Source organism: Silurus aristotelis (genome assembly GCF_946808225.1).
Source record: "Silurus aristotelis genome assembly, chromosome: 26".
In the NCBI taxonomy this organism is placed as follows: Eukaryota; Metazoa; Chordata; class Actinopteri; order Siluriformes; family Siluridae; genus Silurus; species Silurus aristotelis.
Window position 1 is genome coordinate 5356704 of NC_139599.1, and position 17061 is coordinate 5373764.

The 17061-nt window shown below is 37.3% G+C and overlaps 1 protein-coding gene across 8 annotated transcripts in view; it reads left to right on the forward strand.

Moving 5' to 3' along the window:
- The window catches only part of flrt1a (fibronectin leucine rich transmembrane protein 1a), a 55864-nt gene that overhangs the window by 17701 nt on the left and 21102 nt on the right, over nt 1–17061 (forward strand). For 4 of the 8 annotated variants that reach the window (XM_083531590.1, XM_083531591.1, XM_083531595.1 and 1 more), the window contains exon 2: nt 11348–11453. The exons of the other annotated variants lie outside the window; for them this stretch is intronic. The gene's annotated coding sequence lies outside the window, so the exon portion shown is untranslated. The remainder of the gene's footprint in view (nt 1–11347; nt 11454–17061) is intronic. 8 annotated transcript variants of the gene reach the window in all.

A 17061-nucleotide genomic window follows, 5' to 3' on the forward strand; every position in this document is an offset into this window, starting at 1 on the left:
AGAAAACATTGCCATCTGTCACATTGCTTCAACTTTAGACTAGTTAGTCTTCAGCTTCAGATGCTTTTTAAATATATGCACTTCCCTTGAGCTGTGAAAAAACTGTAAACAGGCCTATTTTTAGCTTAGTATAGCTAAATAATAAGTATAAATGTATAAATAGTGTTATAAATAGTGCACCCATTAGCTGTAAACAAAGGATGATAGTAAGAAAGAGATGTGAATGTTTTCTGAAGATTTTAGAGTAATAGCTGGAAGTCGGCTGCTTGGATGTGCCTCTTTTGTGTCGGTGCAAGAAAATGACTGTGCAGTCTATAGGAAATCATTGGAATTAAGCACAATGGGTGTTAGACATTACTTTTTTTCTTTTTAGACAAGCATAGTGTTTATTTGATCTTTTATCACCCATCATGACTGTTTTCTTTTTTTGTACGGATACATAAGGTTTTATGGCATGCACTTGTACTTGCTGATGCCTGGAATTTGGAAGTACCTGTTGTTAGTTAATGTTTCCTCCCCTATAGTGAGTGCAAACAAGATCATTACAGTAATGACAATCCAAAAGGTAAACTGTCTCCACTGACCTGGCATTCGGAATAGTAGCGCAGTGGAATAAAATGCAGTTATTGTTTCTTTTTTTCTAATAGAATTACTTTGTTTATAAGGTAAACAGCTCCTTTCCTCATCACTTTTCTTAGAAAAATAATTAGCTCCTAGCTGTTTGGCCAAGAACTTCACAAAGCCAAACAACACATAATCATCAAAGCACCATAATGTAAACGGACAATTTTTTTTTTTTATCCAGTCTCTTTTTTTTTCCCACAGCACTTCTCTAAACCATTTTTTGGCTTTAATGGCAATTCAATATTCAGAGTTGGTTTCCTTACCCCCACCCCACCCCACCCCCATCCACGTTGATTTAACAACTTCCCACAAACTGCATCTATTTAACGTGAAATTTAATTTTGTTAAGTGTGAAAGACAAAGGTTTTTTTTAATAAGGGTTCATAAGTCAAAGGCTGCCATATGGAGATTGACACAGTCCAGTTGCTCCTTCTGTTTGGGGATAAAAAGAGCAAATTGAGTTCCCTTTTATCCAGATGTTGTTTAGATTCTGGGGGGAAAGTTACCGGCACATTCAGCAGACGTTGCACTTGATGTTAAGGGAATCTTATTTGAGACTTTGGGTGTGAATGATGCAGGGGCACTGGGGTGGATATGCTGTGGTGTTTAAGAGATACACTGTTACAGACATCAAAGTAGAAGCTGCTTGGGATATTTGGAAGAGACTCCACCAATGAGATGATGCAAGAATGTAAACATTGAAGAGATGTTAAGTGTTTTGGGGTATTAAAAAGATATACTAAGGGCTCTGGGGATGTTGTTGGGTTGCAAGCGTGCTCAGAGGAAAGTTTTAGATACAATGGGTTGAAGTGGAGGACACTGGGAAGATGGTTCTTGGGGGTTGGGATAATTTTGGAGAACATTGTGAGAGAGTGTGGATATTGTGAGAATGTTGTTGGACATAACGAAAAGGATATTAATGCATGTTGCAAAAAAGATTGGTGCTGTGGTTATAATAATGGATTATAGATCTGAGGAATAGCTTAAGAATAGGTTGTTTTGCAGAAATAGTGACTATGTGTTATTAGAGAACGTGCAGAATTTTCTCCTCTATAGACACAAATATTGTTTAATGTTTTGGGGACTGGAGAGAATAATGCTACGGACAGTGGAGTCTTTGGGGGTGTTTTGGACAAGGTTAAAAGAGGGCTAAACGGATGCTTGGGTATGTTGTTAGGGTATTTATGGTAGTATGTAGAATGTAATTGGGGAACTGTTAGGGAGTGTTTGAGTTTGAGAATGTTTGTTTGAATTATTTGGGTTAAAGTTGGTTGATGTTGGGTGTACGCTTATTAATGTAATTTTCAAGGAACATGCATGGATGTTTGGGCGGTGGTGTTGGAAGTGTAAGAAGAAAGTTGTTGAGGGACAACATAGACACTATCTGAAAAGAAAAAAGAAAGAAAACGCATGGTAGGGAAGATGCAAGAGATGTAAGCCTTTACAGTGCGAAACAGTGGCTGAAGTGGTACAAAGCCTGCGGGATATGTCAACATGCATGCACATTAAAATCATTAGACTCTATTTATTATTCACTCCAACACACGCTCACACACCCACACACCCACACAAAGGGTCTCCAACGATCTTCTATTCATCTCCTGTGCCTGTGAACAGCACTGACTTTAAGAAGCTGATTTTAGGCTGATCACTCTCTTTTTCTTACACACAAAACAGATAGTAATATTACTCCAGTCATCAAAATAAATTTAAAAGGACTAAGTAGTGGATTATTTTTGTCAATGGCTTCAAAAGGTCAGACTACAAACGGACCTGTACCAGTTCCACACTTTTCCACTGCAAACGAGCAAACTCAATTTGGATTCCAGTGTCAAAATGGTACTGATATGGAACCAAGGATCATCAATGCCAAGGGCTTCAGAGTGTCATCGTTTTGTTGCCATGACAACAGCGCTAGTAATTACACTTCATGACCAACATTAAATCAGACTTGAAGATTGCAGGGGGGCAGATTATTATCACTATTATAAAATTAAATAGCTAAATAGAATGTTGTCATTTTATATCTGGCTGCCAAATAGAAGTTAATAAAAGGCATTTTTGTAACAAATGAAATAGGAGACATTACTACAGGTAATGCTAGCAGTGAAGGTGTTATCTTTATTTATATATATATATATATATATATATATATATATATATTTATATATATATATATATATATATATATATATATATATATATATATATATATATATATATATATATATATATATATATCAGTTGCTTGCAACTATTGTGTGTTCTATAGATGCTAAAGAATTTGGAAAGTAACATGTACCATCATTGGAAATAATGCTTTGGGAAACACTTAATGGTAATGGTGTATTCTGTATACTGGTGGAAGTACAGGCTGCAACCTCTTGGTTTAATAAATGGCACTCTTTAAGTGGACATTGTCCCAAAGCAGCTTTATTCAAATAAAGCGGTAATAAATAGTTTTTTGTTTGTTTTTTTTTAGAATTGTACGTTTCTCCCTAATGAGCAAACCACTGGTGACTGTGGACTCAAAAAAGAACCCATCCTCATCTGGGTGGCACTAAATGTCCATTCATTAAGTCAAGTCAAGTCAAGTTTATTTGAATAGCGCTTTTCACAACAGACATTGTCTCAAAGCAGCTTTACAGAAAATTGTTGTCATTACATTTCATTGTTGTTGAGGTTTACAGTGAAAGGTGATTACATGCAAGCTGCATAGGCTATATCCTTTTTTTTACTATTTAAACCTAAAAAACATGGCAGTGGCATTTTTGGAAATTTCACAATACACAGTGATTGGCAGTGATGTCCCTCTGGAGACTCATGGTGCTGAAAAGGAAAGTAGAAATTACACAACCTTTTTTCCTTTTTGCAAAATAGGTAAGTCCAAAAATCTGGTGCATTTTGCACATATTTCTGGTGGTACAGTGCATATAGCAAGCAGGGAAAATAAGATAAGATTGAGCATACCTGATTTGTGCTTTGCCATTTCCAGCTGCTTAAAATAGCTACTCTGATTAGAATAGAACCCATCGCAAGCACATCAGGTTTTAAAATGATCCTTGCTTTTCACCATTCTCGTTGCACTGATGCTGGTGGAAGCAGCAGGCTAATTAACCAGAGCCCTACCTTTTACAGCAATAGGTATGGAAGTTTAGAATGACTGCATCGGATTACCATTATCTCGTCGCATTTCAGCTACTCTACTCGTTCATGTAATTTTTTTTTTAGCAGCAAGAGACACGACTACTCAGTCAGGAATGTACAGGTAGCCGAATGTGAACACTTCATTGAATGAAACAGAAACAAATGCAGATACAAGTTGGAGGTGGTGTAATTGCTATCTTTTGTATGGAAAGTTAGTCAGGAAGGTTTGCGGGGCAATTTGTTGTGACTAAATGTGTGCATCAGGAGTATGATTATTTAAGTAATTACAAAGAAATAGCACCATATTTATCAAATAATGTAAATAATAGAAAATAATTACCAGACCACAGTTACTTACATGAAAATGGGGATTTAGTATCTGCCCGGTCAGGATTCAGGTGGTTTAGGTTAGACAGCTAGTTTATTTTCATTTCAAGAAATAGAAAACACTAATTTTGTTAGAATACTTTGCAAGTAAAATATAAATAATAACCCTGTGAATGGGATTTAAACAGTCCCAAGCATGTTATTACTCAAGAGATACAGCTATGTTTGAGGAACTACCAGATAATACAGATGCCAATAGAGGCATTATGTTAAACAAATTTTCGCTTTGAATAAACAACTACACTAAAAATGATGTATACAAAATGCTAAATAATGTTAAATTTGAATGGAAATCACCATAGCTTTAGTGCATGAGGTAAACTATATAGCTAATGCGAACATAGTGCTAATAATGATCCATGAATCTGACTACGTGATGCCATCAACTCACAATAGCCCTGATCTAAAAAAGAAAAAAACAATCTTTTAAGAAAAAAAGAAATGTGTGTGAGAAAGCAAGAGAAATAAACTGAGGAGACCTTGTTTATTTAGGATTCTGTCGTTAATACAGCACAGATGCTCTAGGAAATAATGAGAATAATGAAAACGATAAGTGATGAGCTGGAGAGTTTTAACCCACACTAACCCTCACACACCCCATCACACGGCGCGTTCCGATCATTTCCTCAGCTAGCCCCATCGCAGAGCGACAGCACACACCTGCCTTATTGATCACAGAGTGTGCGTGATTGTGTATTCGCTGCAGCGCTGAGCCGCACCGAGTGTATCTTCAGCTGTGCTTAAGCACAACCCGGTGAGAACACATTCTGCTAGCAGGACATTGACCTTGCTCCCTCCCGCAGCCTGTGTGTGACAGAGTGTGACAGAGGCAGCAGGGAGAGGCGAGTGTGTGATAGTGCACATTGTGTGTGTGTGTGTGTGTGGTAAAATGAGGAAGAGAAAGCAGTGAGGTGTCCAGCACTTAAATTGCCTGTTTATTTCCAGTCACTGCATCATTTACCGAGAGGAGGTAGAGGCAGCAGTGTGTGAGAGAGAGTGTGAGAGTGTGTGAGCGTGTGTTAGAGAAAAAGGGAGATTTGGGAAATTCAGATAAGGATGTGTGTCTGTGTGTGTGTGTGTGGGGGGGGGGGAGTAAGTACAGTGAGTAAGAGGAAATCTTGGGGGTTGGGGGGATGGGAATAAGTATTGGAGCATGAATTCTTTTTTTTTTTTTTTTTGCTGCGTATGTAGGTAGGTATGTGTGTGTGTGTCAGGCTAGTGATTAGTGGAGCCCAGCTGGCTGAATGCATCACTCTGAGAAGACCAGCAGCTCCCCTGTATTGCCTTTGTCTGCTGTCTGGCACCAGCAACAGGGGTTAAACGCACTTGCTTCACACTTAAAACACGTCATATGTTGCAAATATATGGTATACTCTCGTCTCCACCTCCATCTCTCTCTCTCTCTCTTTTTTCTTTCGCTCACGCCCCCTCACATTGATTTCTTGACCCCAAGCTTCATTCATGTCAACACCAAATTGGAAACGAGGTGCACTGTGCTAAAAAATTATATATGATATATTTATTGTGACAAAGTATACTCCAGCTGTCAATTTATCTTAACAGCAAGCTCATGAGTCATGTAACACGATAACGGATAAAAGGTTAAACTGAAAAAAAATAAAAAATCCATCACAATGCATAAACAATCGATTTACGTATAGTCAGGTTGTGGCAACGCGAATCATTATCAAATTCAAACAGAGAGGTCGTGGCGGCTCGTCATCATGTATCACTCGTATCGTTGACTCGTCCGCTAGATTTGATCTTCATTTAGGCTAATACATTCTCGCCCATTTCAGTGACATATCCGATATACATCATCAGCCATCATGATGCGGATTTCTTCATGCTGAAAAGAAGTGGATTATTTACTATTATTTTTTTTCCCCTTGAAAAATGTAACACAAAATATAGAGTATGTAAACACTGTCTAATCAGCATACAGCAGAGAGCAGAACTGTAGGTTTTGTGTGTGTGTGTGTGTGTGTGTGTGTGTGTGTGTGTGTGTGTGTGTGTGTGTGTGTGTGTGTGTGTGTGTTTAAATGAAAGGGGTAGACCTTTAATGTTTACTGTGTTTATTATTCAGAGGAAACATGACAAGAAGCCAGTCAAGCATTACACATTTAAACTAAAATTAAAACTAAACAAACAAACAAAACAAAAAAAACCAAACTTACTAATTAAATAACTAATGTAGATCCAGGATTAGCTACATTTGTGTATTCATTAAGTAACTGATTATTATTATTATTTATTTATTTATTTATTTATTTATTTATTTATTTATTTATTTATTTATTTATTTTATCAATGAGGCCTTGGGACATAATGTATCGGTTAACCATAAGAGTTTCAGTGTTAAGTTATTGATAGATATCTATCCCTTCTATCTAATATCACCACACACTGCTGGTGTGATCAATAGTGCGATACACTCCTATAGTTGTCTTAGTATATTTCATCTGGTTAATGCATTCTGACAAAAAGATGCATCTTGTTTCCAATTTAGTATGACATGATTAAAACTCTGGGTCAAGGCAAGAGGCAAATGTAGGGGGAGTGGAGTGGAGAGGAGGGGAGGGGAGATGGTGAGGGTTGTTTAGGGGTATTGAAGCATGCTACAATTGCTCACACTTTTAATTACACACAGCATGGTTGATACAAATCAAGCTTGCTAGGAGTGTCTCCTCTCTTTCTGTGTTCTTGCACTAGTAAATATAATTCAGTTCAGATATATGTATAGACAGCTAGCTTACTTTAAACATGCATTACCACTGAACATAATCGCTATCACTTGTTAATTCAATAAGGATTTTCACACCTAATTGTTAGAACTTCAATATAATTTGGATTTCAGTAGGAGCCAGAGCTTGCACTGCAACAGTAGCACTAGAGCACCATCATTTCCGCACACACAGTTGAATCAAGTGCCTTAATGTAGTCATCCGACGCATTTTAAGCATCCGAAATCGATAACTGATGTTGCACCGTGTCCTGTGATTGACTGGGTCCCATCCAGGGTGTATTCATGCTTTACAACCAGGGTTCCCGGATTGGCGTTCGGCTTCGGGGTGACCCAGATCAGGATAAAGTGCTTACTGAAATCGAACGAATAAGAATGTTTCTTTGGGTTGCTGCTTTGAAAACGTTTCCAGCTGTGTCAGGGTGTTTATAGCTGGCACTTTTAGCGAGCACTTAACGAGGAGGCGCCTACTGCCCGGTGTCTTTTGAAGGAGTTACATGATATCCATTAAGTCCATTTGTAACAATATACTCAGCACACTCTGTAACAGGAACACCTTTACACATATGTGCAATAAGCCAATCATGCCTATTCAGGGTATAAGCTTTAGTTAATGTCCGCATTATACATTAGAAAATGAATCAATAACTTGGTGGTATGGAATGGCATTGAATTGGTTTGTCTGATGGCTCTAGGCTCTAAAAATCAACAATGTCTAATTATATAATTATATCATGCCCATTTATGATAAAATGATATAATGTTTGAACATATAATGGTTTTCTTCACTTTATGGCCAAAGGTTTGTGCACATCTGACCATCACACACATATTTGACTCAATTTCTACAATTTCTCTTTATTGGAACTAATAAAGCCAAACGTGTTCCAGCATCAAAAATGTACACAAAAAACAAAAAAGATTATGAGTGTCCTACACTGGACACCTTTAGAACTAATGTTCTTGTGGATAAAGAAACACAAACTCCAACCTACAAAATCTAATGTAAAGCCTTCCCAGAATAGTGGTGCTTGTTAAAACAGTGAATAAGACACTAAATCTGGAATGGGATGTTTAAAAAGGACATACCATGGATGTGATGGTCAGCATGCACAAATATTTTCGGGTTGACAGTGTTTGAATATTCACATCTGAAGATGGAAATTCTACTCTCAAGGTCTCTTCCTTTTAACTGTAAATCATGTTTGCCATGTAAATGTGGCAAATCCGAACATCTGTCTCCAGTAAATGCTTACAAACTGCAAGTATCATTGTTAGTGTGAATGCTGATGACTGTGTGACTACATGTTGAGAAAGGAATAAGTAATGCCCTGTTGAACAAAGGCTGTAATAAGTAAGTGAAGACTTTCCAATGGCGGAAAACATACTCTTAGGAAACACACACATTGGGAACTCATTCCATATAATTATCTAATCATCTCCTTAAATGAATCTTTAATTATAAGGAAACTTTAATTATAAATCTGTGATTATATATTATTTAGTGATACAGCCTTGCAATAGAAAATGAACTAATAAATTCTGGCCAATCAGATTAAAAAATTCAGCAATGTATTCTAGGTAACTTTTTTTCTTTAGATGCATAGATGCATAATATCAGATACAGCAGCAACAAATATTTTAACACTAATGTTAATGTTCACTGTGTCTGTGACAATATAGTGTAACATCCATATATATATATATATATATATATATATAAGATGGATATTTTTTCCTGCCTCTAATGGATATGTTCTATTAACCGCCAGTGAAAATGTATGCAGAAGAAGAGACACTGTATGTATATTTATGCACTGTATGTATCATATTTGCAGTGCATACATACATAATGCTTGCATTATTTCATCCTATTTGCCCATAACTCTTCAGACAAACACCGTCCATACTTCAGAGACGCACACAGCTAGTGTCTTCCCATCCTCCGTCATATTCTTTTGTTCTTGCGGTTCCTTAACTGATACGTTGCCATTGTGAAAAGCCAGCACCTCATCTCGTCCTCCTTCTTTTCATTCTTTTCCCCACACCGCCCTTGAACTAGCTTTTCTACTCGTCATCTCTTCGCTGAATACGACACGTCAATGCTCATCTCATACCGCACTTCTAAACAGCTGTGGGAAAAGGGGGGTAGGGGGAGTTAGGAATATATAGATGGAGAAAGAAAATGAGAGGGAAAATAGGAGTGAGAGAGAAAGAGGAGGAGGAAAGGGACATAGTAAAGGAGGGAGAGTAATACAGTGAAAAAAAGAAGGTGAGAACAAGAATGAGGAGTGAGAGAGAAAAAGGAAAGAGAAGAAGAGAGAAAGAAGGAAGGGGAGAAAGAGACATGGAAAGAGAGGCTAAGGAGAAAGAATACAAGAGGGAAAGAGAGCGAGAGGGACAAGGAAACATGAAAGGAAGAGCGTGAGAGAGAATTAGAATGGAAGAGAGAAAGAGAGAGAGAGAGAGAGAGAGAGAGAGAGAGAGAGAGGGGATGGAAAATACGGCAACTGTATGAATGGTGCAAAAAATGGCACCGTCTCAAAGGGCAGAGCCAAATAGACGAAGGATGGAGCGAGGGATTTATCCAGCAGGGAGGAGAGAAAGGGTCACAGTGAATGATTCAGAATCAGATTAGAAAAAAAGGGGGAGGTGGAAAGAGGGAGGGTGTGGAGACTGAAAGAAGAGAATGAGTGGTGGTAAATCGAGCATCGAGCTCTGCATATGGGTAACTCTTAATTATCCGAGCTAAAAGCTTTATTAGGACCGCTCAGTCACAGAGAGAGAAGCAAACGCATGTGAGCATCCTGTCCATATTTCTCACTCCCTCTTTACCCTTTTCTCCTCATATATCTCTCTCGCTTATACTCGGAGGAAATGAGGTGGAGGAGCACCTGGTTAAGTCGCCCTTACCACTTTATGTCATGTTATAACTCTCACTATCTCTCTCGCTTTCTCTATTTCTGTCTTTCTCTCTCTCTCTTGCTCACTGACTGGCTATTATACTGGCTCTGTTAGGAGTCTGGTCACATCATACTGTGTCTCTGTGAGTGTGCTGGTTTCTCTTTGTGTATATATGTGTGTGTGTGTGTGTGTGTGTGTGTGTCTAGGCAGTTGTAGGATTCTAAGCTCCTACAGATATATCAGGCTATTTAATAACGACTAATGACAATAGCGAATCAAATATTTCCCCCTATGAACCTATGCAGTGTTTGGGGAGTAATAAGATCCCGCCCAAACCCCGAACTTGGGGAATTCAAGCTCATACTGGCTAAGTTGTGGCGAAGCAATTGAACATTTTCTTAGAAAAAGAACACAGTGAACATATAAATGATTCGAATTTTCAGCAACTGTTACTGAAAACCATTACTTGGTGATTAAGTAAGGAATAAAACCCAATAAAAGGACGATTTTCCTAAAACAGCATGTCATCAAGCAATTCCTTTTTCATTTTTATTTGTATTTTATTTTAATACAATATAACAAGTGTGCAGTGGAACGTTTCTGGTTTCTAGTCAATCCCTTACCAGCGTTTCTTTTTCTACACTCTTATGTTGATAAAAGCCAGAAAAAATGCTGTCATATTCTAAAAACTGAAACTGGTTATAATATAGATATATTATGTTATAATGTTAATGTAAACCACTTTTTAAAAAATATGTGCATGCATTTAATTTATTTTGCACCTTCTATATTTTACATATACCATTCTGGCACGAGCATATGCGGCATAGAAACGTATTGCAATCTTTAACTCGATTGAACCGTATGAGACATCTTTAAACCAACATTTACCTCGGTACAAATTGCCCGCTTTCTTGAGATATTAGTTACAAGAATCTCCACTTTTCTTCAAAGTCTCTATTCCGAGAAGCCTAAAGAATTTACAGGCTAAAATCTGTCTGCATTTTAAAAATACCATGTCCAGCATCGCCTTGTTGTGGAGATGCTAGCTTAGTGATTAACGCATTGAACTTTTTATCTGAAGGTCGTGAGTTCAACTCCCTGCCATGCCAAGCTGCCACTTTTGAGCTGCTCGGTTGTAAGAATGTGATAAATATAATTTGCTCAGGATTAGGGCATCTGCCAAATGGCGTACATTTAAGCGTAATGGAAACGATACTTGTCACATGCACTTTACAGCACAGTGAAATTCTTTCTTAGCAGATCTCAGTGATATTAGGTAGCTAGGGTCAGAGAGCAGGCTCAACAGGTTACAACATCCATGGGTTGAAGGCCCAAGAGCAGCAGATAGGCAATGCCAGGGCTTAAACTCCTATATATATATATATATATATATATATATATATATATATATATATATATATATATATATATATATATATATATATATATATATATATATATAGGTGAGCCTCTTAAAAAATTCTAATAATGCAAAACATCTCTTAATCATTCAAGGGAACATTTATGTTTTCGTCTCAGGTTTCTTATCATCTAACGGAACTTGTGGAAGTAGTTTTGGTGATTACATCATTTCCTGCCTGATGCTACCGTTAACTAAGAGTATCCACAATGGAGGAGCTTCAAGGTTTGATTAATCTTTTTACTTGGCAGACGATTGTATGTGGGAAGACGTAAAGCAGTGACTAAACGGAACTTTCCAGCTCACTGAAAATGTTATTACACACTGCCGCGCTGTACGGTCAGGTAGAACAGATATTTCAACTTGCCAGGCTGAATCCTAAATAATATTTCAAGGAAACACTGACATCATTGGTAGTGACTTGATATTTGCTACAGCGATACGTGTCAGGATTAAGGCCATGGAAAATGTTTGCTATCAGCCTTTGCACCACTATCTATCATTATGTAACTGGTATAGTCTCAGCATTGTTTTTCTGTATTAATGTATATAATGTATATATAGTCTGTATAAATCTGTGCAGCTCTGCAACATCTGTAGCTGGGATGGCTTGCCTTTTTTGTCAGATAAAAAAAATCTTTAAATCTGTGAGTTTGCCCCATATGATGTCTGCTAAATAAATTTGGTAAGTCAAAAACAAAATGCAAAAACAAAATGCAAAAGTTAATTGAAACAGAATTAGAAAATTATAAAATATATGGGAATATAACATTAGATAAACATTAAATTAAGCCAAAAAAAAAAAAAAAAGGCAAAGTTTATCACAGCTCTGCAAAAACATACCTTTCCCATTCACATACACATCAGAAAGGGATGGGGTGAGGCTAAGCAGCAAGCATACTGAAAACAAAATAAAAGGGAAACATATAATATGAAACATTAGGTGCAACATTTTATGTTATGCCACATAATGTATTTTAAACCATTAACATTTTTGCAACTGAATCCAATTCTTTGTTCATTAAAATTTCCCCTCGCACCTCACGGAGTGTCTCAAGTTTCTAGTGGTTGTTGTTGCTGGGTTTCACGGTCCTCTTCTTCACGCTAGGGCTATGCTTTCTTTGTCTTAGTGATTTTTACATCCGCACTATAAATAACGCCTCTACTTGCATCCGCCTTTGCCGTATTGCATGACACTTTACAGTTGAAGATGCAGTCCTAGTTTTATTTTTCTTTCAAATTTATAGGACTCATGAGGTAGTTGTGACAATTGGGTTCTAACCAATCAGCGGTCTACGCTATTTCAAATTTCTTGTTTGCATGACTCACTTGGGAACAGAAACAGCAATAAAACCTTGGATAAAACCTTCTACACCGCACTGTCCAGTGGATACCCCGCTATATACAAAACGTTATTATTCTTTTTATTTTTTTGCTATGGTGATTATGAAAGTTGACTCCACTCCTGCAGTCTCATATATCTGCGATAGAACTTGGAAATGAGATCTGCTAAAGCTGCTGCGTGAGAGAGATTATTTTAATAATGGAGTAAGCTAATAAACACCAAGCCATAAAACTGATGCATCTTCACATTTTGTAGCGTTCTCCTTGTGTCGACTCTATGAGCAGCTGCTCGGCGCACATGCATGTTCCCTAGCAAACATTAACACACAGCCATTAATGTTAAAGCTAAGCTCATGGAGAAACATTCATCATTTTGTCATGCTGTTGGTATTTTGTTCCCAAAACACACACATATGCATGGACACACCTACAGGCATGTACACAGACTTTTTTTGCCACGTTCTCGCCAGTGAATTGGTTCACCGTCAAATTAATGGAAGCTTTCCTCATCCTGACAGTAATGCCAGCCTCCAACTTATTCTCCAATGAGTTCATGACCCTCCTCCCCCTCTCTCTCCCTGCCAAATGATGAATTGTGAGGGAAAAATAAGGTGCTGCTGTTTGCTGAATAGTTAAGCAGCCACACACACACACACACACACACACACACACACACACACACACACACACACACACACACACACACACGCACACACAAGCACACACACAGTAAGCACTCTGACATGCACAGATTAAGCAAATAAGGTGGCATAAATACACAATCATTTTCCCAGAATCCGAACCCACACATGGTGCTCCTTGAAGTACAGTGGATTTGTGCATCAGATCAGAATTGGATGGAGGCATTCAGATTTAAAGAGTGAGGACTGTTTTTTTTCCCACTCTCCAGACACGGCAGTCTGCAAAAGACATGCTGTGTTTTGTATGAATTGAAAAGCTAATCTGTAAAATTCTGCCCATCCCTCTCAAGTCAACACAATTCAAATTCCATTAGCACTCGGACCCAGGCGGCAGTGGATGGAGGATTTAGCAGGGAAAGATGCACATGCAATAAACAGAACGAGTTTGGACAGATTTTCCAATCTAAAAATGATGGATTTATGGATATGTAGCTTTTCTTTTTATAAAGTAATAAGATGTGCTTATCAATAAATCCAGAACAGGAGTGAAAGTACAGTGTGATTCAAGTTAAATCTCTCCCATTGTCTTTCTACATTTAGATCCAATCATCTCTGTGACTTTAAACCAACGTGACTTTAAAATGCAGTTTGTTCTTACTTAACATATCCGAAGTTTATATATTAGCCATTAATGCAGTTATAATGGAAGTGCCTTATGGCATCTATCCCACAATTGATTTAAATAGTGAACATTTACACATTTACTTTGCACTGCAACACATTCAGGAAACAAGAAAAGGGCGTATATACTTTTATTCCATTTATATTAGATCAAGGATCATTTGTGACTCTTAATAGTGAAATAATGTGAAACCTGTTAACTGTAAGTTTAAAATGTAATGCCTTTAATGGACAAAAAGCATAATTGCTTTAAGAACATTTCTCCTTAAAGATCTCATTATTTGTAACTAAATTAATATAATATCTGTAACACTATAATGTTGAATGCAGTAAAAGCCAACATCTTATTGCTTTTTCCATTCCCAAGTGAGTCATGCATAGTGTATGGTGAAATCTCCTCATGCTGTATCTCCACTATGTCACAAAATGAGTACACCCCTCAAATTTCAGCAACCACGTTCAAAAATGTTCTTAAGGCACAATCATATAGAAATGAAACTTGGATATACTTTAGAGTAGTTAATGTGCAGCTTGTATAGCAGTACAGATTTACTGTCGTCTAAATATAACTCAACATACTGTTTTGTTTGCCTAAATAACTGGCAACAAATTTGAGTTCTTGTCTATATATATATATATATATATATATATATATATATATATATATATATATATATATATATATATATATATATATATATTCATTTATATATGAACACCTGAACTTTTTTCCCATTCCACTATCAGTCCACCATTTGCTGCAATAGAGTTTAGAGGGTGCTTGTGGAAATGCCCGCTCTGATGTAGGTGAGGAGGCCTGGGGTGCAGTCACAGTTCCAAATCATACCATAGGTGTTCAATAGCGTTGAGATCAGAGCTCTATAGCAGGCCACTCAAGATCCTAAACTACAACTCATGCAAACCATATCTTCTTAGACCTCATACAATTCTACATTTTGTGTAAAAATACGCACACACACACACACACACACACACACACACTCACACACACACACACACACACACACACACACACACACACACATGTACACACACATATATACACACATACACACAAATTGTGATAACTAGACGAGTATCTATCAAAAATAGTGGTGAACCAGCATCAGAGTCATGGGAGGCCAAGGCTCATTGATTTACGTGGGGGAGCGAAGGCTGGAAGGTTAATACTGTAAATCATGTGAAAAACATTTAGAAAATTAATTCTAAAAAAACTAAATTATGAAATGTTAAAGGCAAATACCCTTTGTCTAAACAAACACCCATTTTGTGTGTCTTTTTTTTAAAAATTATGACATATTAGGTTGAAAACAACTAGATTATTAGGTACATAAGCCAAAACTAGCAAAAGTCCTCAGAGAGCAAAACATGTCTTGGATGATTGACTACACTTGGAGTAAAGGGGACATTGTCTAAATCTGATTTATTGCCAAATCGTACATTTAACACTGGAATCTGGCAGCACATTTGGTACATTTTGCAACGTTCTTAACGAGAACTAGCTGACAAACAGCTTTAGCTGCTAAGCTCAGAATGTTAACCTTTGCAGTTCTTGTGTGGGTGTGTGCGAATCAGCGGACATCTCGACCTGTTATTTGCTTTCATTTGTGCTGTCAGCACAGGCAATCATTTATTTGTCCCATATCTCCTTCATATTCTCACTATCATGGAATCAGCCACATAATATTCATACACGTGTGTCCGACATACATGTGAAGATATGTGGCATGACTGGCAGTGAAAATGATTAATATAAGGCATACATTTAAATGCTAAAACTATTGATAACCTTATAACTCATTTACTACTTCAAATGTTTTAAATTATAAAAAAAATAAATAAATAAATAAATAAATCTTCCAAACAAGCTTAAAATTATTCGATGTTTTTATTGGACCATGTTTGGTAAAAAAATTTTTTAGTATATATAAATGTATGTACATTTGTAGCATACAACAATCAGAAAACATTGCGACCACCTGCCTAATATTGTCTTGCCAAAACTTCTCTCAGCCATCAAGGCCTGGACCACACAAGACATCTGGCACCGTGGCAGTGGCACCGAGACATTAGCAGCAGATCCTTTAAGTCCTTTAAGTTGTACGGTGGAACCTTAATGGATCAAACTTGTTTGTCCAGTACATCCCACTGCGGCTTGATCGTATTGATATCCTGCGAATTTAGAGGCCAAGTCAACACCTTGAGCTTTTCGCAGTGTGGCAGGGCACATAATCCTGCTGAAAGAAGCCACTGCCTTTAGAGAATAGGAGTGTAACCTGGCCTGCAGTTTATGCTTAGGAAGGTGGTACGTGTCAAAGTACCATCCACATGAATGACAGAATCCAAGGCTTGCCTTTTTTTTCTCGGTTGTCCTTCCTTGGAACACTTTTGGTACTAACCATACTGGGAACACTCCACAACACCAGCCGCTTTGGAAGGTGCTCTGACCAAGTAATTTAGCCATCACCATCTGTTCCTTCTTGAAGTCTCTCAGATTGTTTTGTTCGCCAGTTTTTTCTGCTTCCATCACATCAGTTTTCTAAACTGACTGCTTACATGTCTGTAATCAATACTAGTCACTTCACCTATCAGTTTTTTATTATTATGGCTGATTTGTCATATTGGTATGTAACTACTTACTGCTTTGTCTACATCGATTTGAGTATTACCAACTGATTGAGATTTAATTTGTCTTTTGCGAAAAACATTGATCTATTTTTTTTCTATGATTGTAATTAGTCAAATGCAGTGGAAATGTTATGGCTTGTATATTGGATTATGTATAATACACACACCATATATAAGCAGTAAAAAGGCTTTATTAAAACTTAGGGAAAACTTTTAATTTGGATTTAAATAGGAAGGGGTGCCCAACTCCCTGACCTTTTTTTCCTCAAGCTTTTAGATGAAAAATTATGCACACGATTTAACTGTGTTTTGTCGTTGCACACTGAATCAAGAATTTACAGTGCATGTATTACTGATTTGAAGTTAATGTAACCCGTAAGTTGGTACGTTTAGAAGAAGGTTAGGAGATCTTAAAAATTGTTCATGGGTGAAATGAATTCATCAAGTTTAAAATGCCTGGAACTGAGCTCAGCTCTCACATACATTTTATCAGCAATCCAAATTTCTGTGCCGTCTTT